Raw genomic sequence first — 16,588 nt, forward strand, 5'->3', positions numbered from 1 at the left:
GGATTTAATAGGACTATTCACTCGGGGTTAGAGTAAGCTAACACTTCAATTAGAAGTCAGAACACAACTAGATTTGTCGACAACACTTTTCAATAATCAGTTTATCCTGTTGTTAGATATCCCTCTCAATATAGTTGTGAAAGTTTCCTTTTTATGTTGTCACTGGTTTTCGTGCTGTATAAGGTGACAGCTGTGACTGTCTGTCTTCTTTGTTTACTTATTGTTGCTATATGACACTCTTTTTTAAAAGAAGCTATCCTGGACCAATAGGACCATATGAGCTTTGCCATCATCAAGTGTGAGCCATCTATAGTTGTCCTGTGCATCATCCAGCTTAATTTATTTTTAATTTCTTCTCCGAAAATAAGGGGGCTGAATGTTACCAAACTTTACCAGATGAATTATTGATGATATCCTGACTTTGCCTGTTGGTTTGCCTATGAAATTTTTTAAAGGTTGCTTGATGAGGTCTTGTGGCAGTACACATTTTTACAGTTTATGTGATAGTCAAGATGCATATTATTACCTTTGTAAAGTTAGCCTAATTAGGTCTTGGAGATATAATGGTTGGTTAGTAATTTTGCCTATTTAAAGCCTTTGTAGAGTAGCTGAAGATTGCTGCTTCACATTGGGGAATTATAGTTGGTGTCTTGGGGGACAATTAATGTGCAATTGGTCTCATAGCCAGTAGATAAGTGTATAATGCTAAACCCTTGAAACTTAGCTTTTAAAACAATGTTAGAATTCTTCACTTATGTTTCAATTAAGTCATTACAAACTTAGAGATGAGAATACACTTTTATATTTATGTTTATTTATTTGTTATACATTATATATTTTTGTTATGACAACTTTTGTAAAGACAATCACTTTTTATTTCTAAAGAATATTATAATGTAAAAAGAAAATAAAGTTACAATACTTGTCATGTTTCACAAATAAAATCCATTATCAGATGACAAATGACCTACCTGAATTTTTTTATTCCATAAAACAAATGGTCATAATATGTCATAAATGACCATCACTGGACAGTGGTCATTAAGTGTCAATAATAAATTTTTGTCTACCACATATGATTATGCAGTGACCTCTTTTGTTTTTACTGATTTTATGGTTAAGACTCTAAAAATGTAATAAAAAATATTGTACGAAAAATTGTCAAAAACTAAAAATGATTTCCCAAGTGTCAACAAAATCTATTTTCCTGGGGCTAAAACTGTCACCATGAATTTTTTCATCCTTCCGAAATTTTAAACATAAAATATGTTTTTAAAAGCCGTTAGTCACTCCCTTCAAAGAAAAATGACCAAAAATATGACAAGTATCACCATAAAAAATCTTTACCCATCATTTCAAGGCTGATTGTAATTTCAAGATGTGAATATGTTATTTTTACAAATAAAATAAATATGTATAAATGTGTTAATATATTTAGATGCAGTAGTTGAATCACCTTTAATGGGATAAAAGGATTAAAGTTAGCATTCACGTTCACAAAATCTGTCAATAGTTTTAAACAGCTTTTCTTAGCTATTGATTGTTGAAGATCATTGTTAAAAACTTTAATTTTAGCACGTTTTGGACCAAATGTTGTATCTTAAGAAGCAGTTGTTACAAAAATTAGTTTTCAATTTGTATTATTGATGAATTAGAAAATATCATAAATAAAATTTGTGATAAATTGAAAAAATGCAAATTGAAATTGTCAGATGTTTTTATCGGGACATTGAAATTAATTTAGATTTCTGTTAAAATTGAATTTTAAGTTTAATCAAAAGAATAAACTTTCAATAAATATTTTTGGGAAATTCAAAATTATTTGACTATGAAATATCCTATTATTATGCAGTTTTAATGACTTTAAGGATTAAAAATGAATAATTTACATTAAATTGTTTACTGAGTGCTTGACCGAACTAAATATTTATTGATTTAAGTGTAATATTCCATGGATGAGTAGACTTCTGAACTCTGAAGCTTTTATTTTTATTCTTATAGTGAAACAATTATACTGTTTTTCTGTTATCAAGAGTCCAGCTGCAACTGGGAGGACAATTGTCAAATATCATTTGAACAGTGGACTTCCATTTTATAAAACAACATTTTAACATCAGAGGTTGTTTTCAGTATTTTGATAATTATGAATAACAGGACACCTGGGTCTGCATCAATATGACAGTAACCCAAAAACATAGAAAATTCACAGAATATTTCAATCTGTGGCTATTTCTGTAAAGATCTGTCATGAAAGTTGTATCAGTTTACTTCACTGATTTGACACAGTCTTGGTATGCTAGTGTGCTGGGCAGTATGTAGTTTGTTCGATATTTAAGTTCTACTTTAGTTCAGATTTAGATACAGATTGACCTACAAACATACATGTATTACCTGAGTTAATATTCGGAGGGAGTTATAAAATAAGGTCATGCTAACCTATCTTAAATGTCTCATTAACTTTTAAGTTTTGTTTCACAGTTCAGAATTCCTATTCTATGTGACCAGCAGTCAGAATAAATGTAAGGAAAAATCTTTGGTAGTAAAGCTTCCTATAAAATAGGTCACCCTGACCTTTTTATTTCCACTTATATGACTTCAATTACTTTTTAAGTCATTCAGATCTGAGATCTGAGATACTCAGTGACTACAATCATATATCTTGGTGTACTGTTGCATTAAAAACTATAACATTATCCTATAATAATATTCATTCTGACCTATATTTTAGGGTTCAATGAATTGCATTGAGTTAAATATATAATTTGTTATTTAGATCACATTATGGTCCATTTATCTATGAAGTTATATTCTGCCGTGATTACTAAATAAAGTGTAAACATTGTATCAAGAAATGTAGGGAGGAGAACTTTGAAATCAGAATAATTCTGTTTCACTAAATGGTCCAGTTCCAGATATGGCATCTATATCTACATGTCATTTGAAAGAAAAATAGGTAAAGGTTACCCAATGCTACAGTAAATTCTGTTAGTTTTATTTTTAATATAGTAAATAAGATGGGCTCCTCAAGAGACCTAATGACACAGAAATTAACAGCTATAGGTCACCATACGGCCTTTAACAATAAGCAAAGCCATTATGCATGACCGCATAGTCAGCTATAAAAGGCCCCAAAATTTAACTCTAGTAGTGATATTTCAATTAATTTGTAGGTTAACAGTTTAGTCTTATTTATTTAAAAGGACAAGCATATGGATTTATAATATATGCTAAATCATGATTGTTTGAAAGCAATGTATGAAATTTACATGTTTTATTGATTTGGAAAACAAAATTTTAACTTCTCTTTTTAATTGTTTTTTTTGTCCCAAACACAACTGCTACAACCAAATTAAGCACACAAAAAAGATTAAAGTTGTTAACTTTTCATCCTGATTGTACTTTTGTCCCCAACACAACTGTTACAATTTACTAAAACACACAAAAAAGCTTGAAGTCATTTGCCTAAAAATAAGTGCTGAAACATCAAAAAACATTACTATGTTCTCTTGTCTTTTCGTCAACATAAAAATGTAGTGAAGAAAGTTAGAATGTGCTAGCCAGATGTAAGAGTTTGAATAATTTCCAAAAAACATAAGCATTTGACAAAACATTAAATGATGATGAATAAAAGAGTGGAAGACTCAAGTCATGTCACTTATGTTTATTGTTTTAATGGTCCTAGCAGACGACACAATATTTGAATTTCCTGCTTCTTTTGGAGATTTGTCTGCAAGCAAATACTTCAAATAACATTGTCTGTAGAAACACTTTTTTGATTCATGGTCTTTGAAAGGTTTTTTTATATGTCCGTCACATTGATGACTTCGTTACGATTCCGGTCAGGAATTTTAAGTCTGTTATAGCGGATGGGATGATTGTTTCTGAAAATCCTTTTGTTTTTATAGATCCAAGAATTTAAGTGTTTTTGATTTAAAGCCGCTTTTGTATTGTTTGATAGGGTTTTTAAGACTCAAGGGCCCAAGAAATGATTTTGTGTTTTTGGAATAATGGTTTTATCAGTTAAAGAGGATTTGATGGCGAAAAAATCATTTCTACATTTCATATGATGATTGATTAGGCAGCAATTTAATTTTGATTGAAAAAACTTGGTTATAGAGAAATAGAACCATAAGTGGTTTTGGCACCATACTTGTATGTAACAGAGTTCTCAATAGAATGGGTTTTAGCATGGAATTTTTAGAATCAAATTCTAAAGAAAAATATTTGACCGAGACTATTGAGTGGGATAGTTGTCAACAATCGACTTGACTTATTTGAGAAATGTCAAAATTGTCTGGCATTTTAACTTAATGATAAGTTTCCATGGAAATCCAACTAAAAGATCTTAAATTGTAATGAGTTTATGACAGAAAATTAATGAACTTTTAAATCAAACATTTTCAGCAATCAAAAACAGACATAAAAATATTTTTGTTTGATTTTCCTGTATTTGTCCCAAAAGTTAATATCCTTAATTTTATAGAATGATTAGTTGGTCCGAGAACACAATTAATTCGTAGTGCATTTCTTTTAGAACATAAATGAAAATAAAAAAAATCCCACCTGCGCTTTCTCAAAGAAACTTTTACAGTGTGTTGTACTACTTTTGGGACAAATTATATCAAATTTATAGAAAACTTCATCGCCTCTAACTCAAAATATGGCCAATTTTATGTTTAGGGCGTCTTGAAATCTTTTGACAGCTTCCGAAGTGCTCATTTTCAACCTTTTTCAGCTGGACCAAATCACTACTTTCCTTTAAAATTCTGGACCCAAATTTTTTTACAGTGTAATTTCAACCCCCTTCTTGCAATTTGAGGCAGTGAACATGGAGAAATAAATTTGGAAGGGGTATAAAAATTAATGGCAAGTAACCCACTGTCAACACTAGGGACTATATTTGTGAACAACGAAAATCAAGGGACGACAATGGTGGTCTCGGACCTAATAGGGTAGAAAGAGTAGACAAATCTTAAAAAAACTTGGTATGAACAAAGCTTAATGTATTATAACACTACTTACAAAGTTTCATGACAATAGGATGTATATTATAGACATTAAGTTTAGTTCTATACTCATCTTTGCGTGTAAAATTTTGACGTTAAAATTGAAAAATTTCAACTATCAACATTTGGGGCTTTAAAAATTTAAATATTGCAAAAAAATACTTGTTAAATGCCTTAATATATAACTTATCATGTACTAAAAGCAATAGAGTACTCATTTGATTTATCAGACTTGGCATAATTATTCATAAGTCAAATTTATATGAGCCTGCGCCTAAAAATTCAGGTTTTTCAATGAAGTGGAGCCTTACATGAAGATGTAATATTTTCCAGCAATTTTAAATTTGTGAAGCTTTTTGGTTATAAATAATCCTTACATATGTATTTAAAGTACTTTAAATGGAAAGAAAAGTTACAAATAACATATCATATTAGTTTAAAAGGGTCTTAGGCCAAGTAAGACTGGAAAAAATTTAGGGTCAATTAAGGCCGTGCCACATATTTACATTTAAAAATGCATATTGAGGCTATAAAAAATAAAAATGTGTGTCTTTTTTATCATTTCTATACTCATGTGACATGATACAACAAATCTGAGCACAAAAAGACTCTTGCAAATAACTTTTCTTACAAGCAGTATGGGCTGAAACAAAGATTTTTGCCTTTTTAGGGAAAAACTTTCATGCAATTTATTCTCAACAGGCTTATATTTAAACCACTTGCTATCCTACAGAAGAAAAGAAATATAGTATGTGAAATGGAACAGGTACAATAGACATTGTAAAGTGCATTTGATACAAATTTAGTGAAGTCTCTAATATGGACATCAAATTTTATATACCAAGCTCCCCACTATTGCCTTCATCCAAACAAGGCGTTAGACAAGGGTCATTCATACAACACATTTTGCACATTTTATCTGAGATAAACTTCTTTTCTGTAGATTCAGAGTTCATAAATAAGTAAAAGAAGCAGGTAAAGGCATAGAAACACAAATATTGACACATAAAAACCTGTCAGATAGAAAGTCAGGATGCCATTTATGCATCAATATTGAAAAAGTTATAAAATGCCTATTTTGACCATAAAATGTCAAAATTGGTCGTTTTGGCAGAAATTCTATAAAATAAAAGTTTAAATCCTTTAGTTTCATGCTATTTGACAAGTTGACACCATCAAATCATTTAGGGAAGTTGCCAGAGTACAAATTCTATATTTACAGATTTCACCTCTTAGGTCCGAGAACACAATTAATTCGTAGTGCATTTCTTTTAGAACATAAATGAAAATAAAAAAAATCCCACCTGCGCTTTCTCAAAGAAACTTTTACAGTGTGTTGTACTACTTTTGGGACAAATTATATCAAATTTATAGAAAACTTCATCGCCTCTAACTCAAAATATGGCCAATTTTATGTTTAGGGCGTCTTGAAATCTTTTGACAGCTTCCGAAGTGCTCATTTTCAACCTTTTTCAGCTGGACCAAATCACTACTTTCCTTTAAAATTCTGGACCCAAATTTTTTTACAGTGTAATTTCAACCCCCTTCTTGCAATTTGAGGCAGTGAACATGGAGAAATAAATTTGGAAGGGGTATAAAAATTAATGGCAAGTAACCCACTGTCAACACTAGGGACTATATTTGTGAACAACGAAAATCAAGGGACGACAATGGTGGTCTCGGACCAGTTGTCTAATGGCTGAATTGACAGAAAGCCAGAAATTTGATATATATTGAAGCATTAAAGCAGTACTTTCAGATATTCAAATTTTTTGTGATTTTTAATAAAATGACATAGTTTGGCCATTATCCTAGTTGCTGATATGTTTTTCAAATGGTTATAATTATGGAGTTAATCAGTTGTGGAGCTGTATTTAACTTTTACATAATTGCAGAAGAATTATTGCAAACTTAGAAGAAATTATATGGTGACTAAGATTGAAGTTGACATTAAGAAGAATATAATTGTAATATACGATTCATATTATTGGGCTAGAGACTGCAATTTTATATTGTTTTTGTTCAATAATTGTGTTTTATGCATATATATGGCATTTTGTAAATTTTAGATTATGAGGATTTGAAAAATTATATGACTACAGTTCTTCTGAGAATTGCTGTTAAGTTTCAAAATTCATAAAATGCTAATAAAATGGCAATTTAAGCATTTTAGTCCTTGAAATTTAAGGAAAGGAACCTACACTATTTTGATAATTCTTTATTTGATGGCTAATTACCAAACATAGGCTAGGATTATTTTCTAATACTATATGGTATTTTAAGTTTTTGAAATAGAAAACAAAGCTTTTAAATGCCTTTTAATTACTTCAGTCTTGCATGTATCGGTAATCTGAAATAGCAATTTTTGCTTGGAGATTAGAGCGCTCTGATTTCCACATAAAACAGACAATTTACGAACAAAGACCTGTCAAAGAAATGCAAATAAAGTTGTCAGTTAAAAGAAACCTACATCAACTGCACAAATTACATGGTTGTAGTTCACTGCTTAGAACACATTTTCTTTCTATTGTCTGCCGCTTTTTTCCAATGTAAAGTTTTTACTAATTGTGTTGTACTATTTTTTTTTATCAACTGTAATTTCTATTATATACTTCACAAACAATATGACATAATCTTTGTGAAAAATGATAGAGGAAAAAAGTAATAACAAATGTGCGAAGTCAAAACAATTCCAAAAAATGCATAAAAAAAATAATAATCCAGAAGTAGATAAAATTGAGAAAGCAGATCATCAAATACAACAGTACTAGAAAAGTACAGTAATAATCAAGTTATATCCCATATGTTATCATGTTGTGGTATGTTTGTTAAAAGATGGTCATGTCCTTTTATTTTGATAGATTTTTAAGATTTCTATAAGATCCTTCTAAGGAGTACATGTCTATCTTATTAAGAGTACATCTGAACTTGATCTCATTTTCAAAGTTCGTACATCATTGTGAAGTTTTGTGATACATGTAGTTAGACTGATTTCAAAGTAATTCAACACATTATTCTATCATAATCAGTCAGACATTTCCAAGTGTCACTTAAATATTATGATATCTATTCTCTCACTACTAAGATATCACAAGGCTTTCATACGTAGACCAACACAGATATCTATACTCTCAGTATGTAACATTTACTAGTACATTGTATAGATTAATTAAATACAACCTTGAATAACATTATTTGTCACGCCCCCACCATAGCAGAGGGGGCATTAAGTTTTGACCTTGTGTGTCTGTGCGTCTGTACATTATGTCATTCTGTACGGCCCAAAGTTGGTTTCCAATCTCTATCTCAATGTTATGAAACTTGTATGCAATGCTTATTCCTACAGAATACAGATCAATTTTGAATTTTTAGTGGTTTCACTTCAACTTTCCAGAGTTATGCCCCTTTTCAAGTGGAAAAATTGCTGAATTTTTTGTTTCCGTTCTCTAACTTAAGTTTGCCTCAACAAAATGCTATGCATCTATACACAATGCTTATAACTACAAAATACAAATCAAGTTTGATTTTTGGGGATGTCAGTCTTATTGTTCTAGAGTTATGCCCCTTCACAATTGAAAAAAATGATGAATTTTTCATTTCTGTTCTCTAACTTAAGTTAGCCTCAACCAAATGTTATGAAACCTAACTTACACAATACTTATTACTACAAAAACCAGATCAAGAACAAATTGGGTAGCGTCACTTTTACTGTTTTTCAGTTATGTCCCTTTATTACTTTATATGATAGACAAGTGTGGGCATCATCTGTGTTCCATGGACACATTCCACATTTATTTTTTACTTTTCATTACACTAGTTAATTATCAATAAATGTTAAAGATAGTTAATTTGACACCTTTTTTAGCTCACCTGGCCCGAAGGGCTAAGTGAGCTTTTCTCATTACTTGTCGTCCGTTGTCTGTCGTCGTCTTCGTTAATTTTTACATTTTGAACTTCTTCTAGAGAACCACTGAATGCCGATCCATCATCCAAAAAGGCCGCCAGCGAGGGACTTATTTTAACATAGGACCCTATGGGAAATACATACAAATTTCTTTTTTAGAGAACCACTGATTGAAATGAAACCAAATATGGCATGAATGTTCCTTATGAGGTGTTGTTACTTTGTAGCCAATCCATCATCCAAGATGGCCACCAACAGGGGACTTAGTTTAACATAGGACCTTATGGAAAGTACATACAAATTTCTTCTTTTAGAGAACCACTGAATTGAATGAAACCATACATGTTTGTTCCTTTCCTTTTGAGGTGCTGGCCAAGTGTTGTTACTTTGTAGCCAAATTTTATCTTTTTATGCCCTATCTACGATAGTAGAGGGGCAGTATGTTTTCTGGTCTGTTCGTCCATCTGTCTGTTCGTTCGTCTGTACGCCCGTTTGTCCAGCTTCAGGTTAAAGTTTTTGGTAAAGGTAGTTTTTGATGAAGTTGAAGTCCAATCAACTTGAAACTTAGTACACATGTTGCTTATGATATCATCTTTCTAATTGTAATGCCAAATAAGAGTTTTGACCCCAATTGCACGTTCCACTGAACATAAAAATTGATAGTGCGAGTGGGGCATCCGTGTACTGGGGACACATTCTTGTTTTTATATAATTTCAAAAACCTATTAAGAAAAGTCAGGTGAGCGATACAGGCTCTTGAGAGCCTCTAGTTTTTGTTTATTATGATAATTTTCAGTAAACAATCACCTTGGCTTGATTAGCACCTTACTTCACTGAAATGTTTTCAGGTGAATGAGTGAAGTTTTATTATCATCAATCAAATGAAATATCCATATTTGATTCTGTTGTATGGACTTTACCATGGATTGTCTTATTTGTCAGAAACTGGACGAGAAATTTTCTTCCCTTTGTACTAAGAGATGATATAATTGTGCAGTATAAAAAATGTATTTAAAAAAAGTTAGAAATATGATTAATACGATGATTTTTTTTATCAATTTTTAACACATTGTTTGAATGTTTTATGCTATTTACACTCATTCTGCCGGTGGCTGCAGTTTTAAATAGGTAAACAATTTCCTAAGATAATTGAATTCAGTACTGAAAACAATTTAATTTTAAAACTCATAAATTTTTCATTTCACCCTCTAGTGTATTATTCAGTTGATTCATCTGTCTGAACTATTGTATAGAAAATTAGCCATCAGTAAATAGTTTACAGGTATGCACATTCTGGAATATATCTCTAGTGGACTTTTACTTCCTAACAATATAGAAAACCTGAAAATTCCAGAATGTCTTGATGTAAAAGTGTCCAGGTGCCTGTCTTTAATTTATCTTACCTCTATTTTTTTTTTAGAATTGTGAGGGTAATGATCTACAGTGGCAGTATTCTAATGTTAAAAATTGGTTTCAGTAGGCTTTGACTGAGGGTCTAGCAATTGTCTCCCAATTTTAAATCTACTTGATAGAAAGTTGACTACAGGTAAATATGCAGAATTTGCTCCTGCCTAAAAGATGTAAATATATAAAATGAAACCAGGAATTATTAAATATATTGTACATTACAACAGACCCCAACAATATTTTACTACAAGAAATAAAATTACTGGACATGTATTTAATATATTGAATGATTGTAAGGTTTATATGGCCATCTGTCAGGGTTTATTTGACCCTTGACCTTGTTTTCATGGTTCATTGGTCAATATTGAGTTTTCCTTGTTAGATCTGTTCCTCAGATTCTATTACCAATTACTAGTAGGTTTCCTTCAACCCTAGATGGAATGGTTGTAAGGTGAACAGTAACATAATAGGGTCCATAACATTTTATCATTAGCGTGGGTTGGGGTTGGGGTGGGGGTCACTTACTGACCTAAGGGGGGCGCCACTCCAGTCATGCTTCAGTGATCAGTGATTCCCCTGGAATTATCTATCTGGCAGGGTTGATCTGACCATGGCAGTAATATTTGAATATTACTTCCATGATCTGACATTAACCTAATTTAAGAATTCATTTGTGCATGGTAGGTTTAGTCTATTTCTCAGATATTATAAGCAAAATGAAAGCTATATTTGGTCTATTACATGATAGAAAGATGTGTGTCTGTGTTGCAGTGTTCATCTCATGATCAATAGGTCAACTACATTAATGTTTTAATGAATGATTGTACTGAGGTGATATTTGTAATAGAACCTTTTATCTTAAATTCTCTCAAAACTAAATCTAATCATCATCAGTAAAGCAGGTGTCATATACATTTCAGTGAGTGCACCTTTTTTTCCTATAGTAATCACATTTTAAATTTCTTTAAAAGAAATTTGCTGTTGACATTTTCTTCTTTCTGCCATCTAGTTTATAGATCATATAATTAAAAGTAAATTTAAAACAATCTTATCTAGGAAAAAAAAACTTTGGTTTTCTGTAATTATGTCCTGTTAACATGCAATCTATAGTCTTAAGTAGCGTTGAATGTTGTTTCTCTTAAATATTTTATGCCATTGTCTTTCCCAGTGGATTAAGAAAGGGGTAGAAAGTTTGGGATGCAAATTGTTTTATTTTGATTGGGTTAATTATGACAAAGACGAATTTGAAGATTTTTTTTCGATGGAAGCTTGGCTTTATTGTGAAATTTTATATGAAATATCTGTCGTGTATTTTGTTTGTAGTTTTAATTAAATTTCCGTCAGTTTTTCAAAGCCTCACAGACATTTGTGTCGGCTGGTAATTGAATTTTTTCATTTAGAAATTGAATTGTAACTGAGAACTTTGAGTACTAAATTATTTCTGGTTTTAATTTAATGATATTTTAGATTTTTTGTTAGATACTCCCTCCAGCATGAAAGAGAAACTTTGCATGTTTCCTACCAAGTTTTTATTTCAAGTTACAGACCAAGATTCCCTTGGCAATTCAAACATTGAACAAAATGTTGGGAATAAAACATTAGAGATATATTATTATCATATTACTGAAAATAATGAAAATTTTTATGTTGACAATTTATTGAATATTGTGACAGTCATATGTATATTGGCCTCATATTTTTCTGTTTTATTTAAGAGGTAGCAGTGTTCTGTAACTTTTGAAATTCTTACATTAAGAATTATTTTTTTCATCGAGAAAGGTGACCTGCAAGATGTAAAAGTAGCAGACAAATTTTATAAATTGAAGTAAATTTTTGGGTGAAACGATATTTAACTTTGATTATTTAAATTTTGGAAAAAGTAATTTGAACTTGTCAAAAAGTGATCTAAATGGGATACAGGAAAGAGATTGGAAACATAAAAAAAGATTTAGATGCCATCAGTACGTAACACTTAAATAATAAGATAAGGAGATGTGGTATGATTTCCTATGAAACAACTATCCACAATCAAGTGGATGTGAGCAATTGTAGGCAACAATACGGCCCTCATCAATGAGAAAAACCTATACCATATAGTTGGCAATAGTCTTTATTTTAAATTACTGCACAAATTCTTCTACAACAGTTTAATATTTGATCATTGTTTTTGAGGGTCTCCCATACCAAACTTTAACTTAGCCATTTCTGATATATCAATTTGTACTAAAGATCCTTGAAATTAACTTGACAGAACTCCACCAAAATTTTACTGTTCTACACCAGGACATGAAGCTGTGCACCTACTAATTGATATTTTTGGTGTATCACATATTGGTAGATTGATATTCTATTCCAAATTGGTTGATTGCTATTTTTTTCACGTAATGGTAGATTGAGATTCTTATCACATTGGTGGATTGATACTCAATCATTTTATTTTTTGAATTGGTACTCTATCACATATTGGTGAATTCATATTCTATCACATATTGGTGAATTCATATTCTATCACATATTGGTGAATTTATATTCTAACACATATTGGTGGATTGATATTCTTATCACATATTGGTGAATTCATATTCTATCACATTGGTGGATTGATACTTTTTTTTTATCACATATTGGTGGATGGATATTCTTATCACATATTGGTGGATTGATACTCTATATCACATATTGGTGGATTGATACTCTATCACATATTGGTGGATTGATACTCTATCACATATTGGTCAGGATTGATACTTTATCGCATATTGATGGATTGATGGATTGATACTCTATCACATTTTGGTTGATATAATATTCTCATCACATATTGGTAGATTGATACTCTATCACATATTGGTGGATTGATCCTCTATCACATATTGGTGGATTGATACTTTATCGCATATTGATGGATTGATACTCTATCACATATTGGTTGGTTGATGGATTGATACTCTATCACATATTGGTTGGTTGATGGATTGATACTCTATCACATATTGGTTGGTTGATGGATTGATACTCTATCACATAGTGGTGGATTGATACTCTATCACATATTGGTTGATTGATACTCTATCACATATTGGTTGGTTGATGGATTGATACTCTATCACATATTGGTGGATTGATGGATTGGTAACTCTATCACATATTGGTGGATTGATTCTCTATTATCACATTTGGTAGATTGATACTCTATCACTAATATTGGTGGATTGATACTCTATCACATATTGGTGGATTGATACTCTTTCACATATTGGTGGATTGATACTCTTTATCACTAATATTGGTAGATTGATACTCTTTATCACTAATATTGGTGGATTGATACTCTTTCACATATTGGTGGATTGATACTCTTTATCACTAATATTGGTAGATTGATACTCTTTATCACTAATATTGGTGGATTGATACTCTATCACTAACATTGGTGGATTGATACTCTATCACATATTGGTGGATTGATACTCTATCACATATTGGTGGATTGATACTCTTTATCACTAATATTGGTAGATTGATACTCTTTATCACTAATATTGGTAGATTGATACTCTTTATCACTAATATTGGTAGATTGATACTCTTTATCACTAATATTGGTGGATTAATACTCTTTATCACTAATATTGGTAGATTGATACTCTTTATCACTAATATTGGTAGATTGATACTCTTTATCACTAATATTGGTGGATTGATACTCTATCACATGTAAGGGAATTCATCTATTTAAATTGGTACAATGCCTCTGTATTTGAAATGATTAAGCTCCTTAAGTTGATATGATAATCCACGGCTTGGGTTTCCTATCAAGATAATCTTGATTCAAAGTTTCTGCTTACATTAGGAAACTACTAAACAAGAGTTCTTAATGATGAATTTTAAGTCATCTCTTGTTCATAGGTTTCATTGGTCAGTTGCATGGGTTTAGGCCAGGTTGCATATACAGCTATAAAACAGAGGGTTACTTTTCAATGTTAACTCCTGTAAAATAGTTTTGCATTGTACTATAGGTATGTTGAATCATTTGTGTAATGAGGTGAAGATTGCTTTTGTTTTTAGCCTTTGAATATATAGGTTTTGATTTGCTATGTTGAAAAATGTGTCTGCAAATAAAAGTGTAAATTTGACCACTGATAAGATTTTAGCCATGTATGGTAAATTAAGGATCCTAACGAATACAAACAGGTTGTCATTTTCAGTGAAATTGCATTTTTTCACATGGTCAGTTTTGATTATATACACGATGATGTGAAATAACAATTCAATTTTTTCATGACTTGGCCGTAGCTGCCAATGTCAAATTTAGAAAAAAATCAATTCTAGTTTTATTATGATTGAAAAGCATCGTATTTAGCGTGATCATAAAGCACAACAAATTTAATCACAAGCTGACCAGCGGCCTTCAATAATAATCAATTTTTTCCTTCATTCTAGCAAAGTGAAGTTTATTGGCAATACCCTTAAAATAATAAAGGCATAGCATCTTCTGTGACTTATAAATATTTGAAGAGATTTATTGTTGTCCAAGACAGGGCATTGGTGTTGTCACATTGTAAAAGTCAAATTACAAAGTTATGTCCACTACTTTCTTGTCAGGTTTAGATTAAAACTTTGAAGATAGGATGAACATCTCCGGATGTCTGGACACAGAAGGTCAATACACTTCAAATTGTTTTTTCACAATTGACATTTTCATCAGGAGAGATAATCTGTTGCAATACCAACTTAGAGTTCAAATTGTTTTTTCACAATTGACATTTTCATCAGGAGAGATAATCTGTTGCAATACCAACTTAGAGGTATAATTGCAATATTCAACTGAAAGGAGTAGGTCCGGTAAGGACCGATTTTGGCCTCAAATTTCAGTTTCATCTGACGAAAGATTTTGACCACTTTTTAAACACTTAAGTGTCTATTTCACATGATGCAATTAGTTTATGTGAACGATTTTAACTTATTTAGTCATTAAGAACGATCCGATTCAGGCTCAAATATGAGAAATCTACCAAATATGCGAAAAAATGTCACTTTTCAGATGGTTTTTGTCAAAAACGAAAGTGGCCGCATCCGTGTTCATCCTCAATCTTTATATATGTTATGTATTATCATCAAATACAACTTCCATTTCAATATTTTGGATGAACACGAATGCGGCCACTTTCGTTTGACACGGAAACGTCTAAAATTTAACTAAAATGCTGGAATTGTGAAGATTTCAGTAATTTAGCTTGAATTAATGGTGCTAGTTCTCAATATATGTGCATTGTATTGTCAAAAAGAGCCCATATTTATGTAGCAGAACCTTTCTACTATCCAATAACTGACTAAAAGTTTACATTTTAACAATTTTGTAAAACTGCTATATTTTGGGGCCAAAAAGGGGTCTTACTGGACCTACTCCTTTCAAAGTACAAGTGACTGACCACATATTTATGCTTTAAAGATATTGATAATTGTATTGAGGTACAATGTACCTGCAATGTAGAATAGGTTCTTTTCTATAATTCTAAGAATAAGTTCTGCCTGATATATAACAGAGCAAAAGTGGAACTTTTTTAGATTAAAAAAAAAAGAGTTCAATGTAGTTGACACTAATTTTTTGACATGATAACCAAGTTTAAGAATCAGAACAGAAAGGCAGTCTTTTGATGTAGGTTACTTTATTCTATCAATTCGAGTACTGGGCACTGATGGTAGGTCTATGGTATAAGTTCTTTTTTAGACTTTATTCAGAGTTTTACATATTGTAAAGAAGACACCTGACTATTGTTATGACTATAATGTTGACCTCAAGATGTAGTTTGGGTTGGTGTGTTGTTGGGTTACTGTCTCATTGGTGTAAACCCCACATACTATTTCATTCATCAATGTATAAAGCTTGAAATTGATTGGTATGTCAAAAATGCAAGAAACTCATGAGACAAAAGAAATGAAGTTTACATCCTAGTACTTTGGTCTCATTGGTGGACAGTTGTCCGAATGGCAATTAAATGTTTTTACGGAAATATGAAAAAATCTTTATAAAAAACGAAGGGCTTTAGAGAGAGTCAGAGTTGTCTTTTTCAGAGTAGCCAAAGCCTGTTTCAATTCCACTTTTAAACTATAACCAAGAATACCGTTGATTATCTCTTTTTTGTTTAAATTAAATATGGTGTCTAATTTTAAAATTCATTAGAACCTGCATTTAGTATAAAGAAGATTGATATATTAACTTTGAAGTAAATCAGGTTTAAACTGGAGTAAGTAGTAAGTAATGGGAAGA

The 16,588-nt window shown here is 31.2% G+C and overlaps 1 protein-coding gene across 6 annotated transcripts in view; it reads left to right on the top strand.

The window, feature by feature from the left end:
* Positions 1–16,588, top strand: part of LOC139515255 (protein starmaker-like) — a 107,735-nt gene that overhangs the window by 7,181 nt on the left and 83,966 nt on the right. For 2 of the 6 annotated variants that reach the window (XM_071304834.1, XM_071304850.1), the window contains exon 4: positions 10,331–10,456. The exons of the other annotated variants lie outside the window; for them this stretch is intronic. The gene's annotated coding sequence lies outside the window, so the exon portion shown is untranslated. The remainder of the gene's footprint in view (positions 1–10,330; positions 10,457–16,588) is intronic. 6 annotated transcript variants of the gene reach the window in all.

Source organism: Mytilus edulis, chromosome 1 (assembly GCF_963676685.1).
Source record: "Mytilus edulis chromosome 1, xbMytEdul2.2, whole genome shotgun sequence".
NCBI lineage: Eukaryota > Metazoa > Mollusca > Bivalvia > Mytilida > Mytilidae > Mytilus > Mytilus edulis.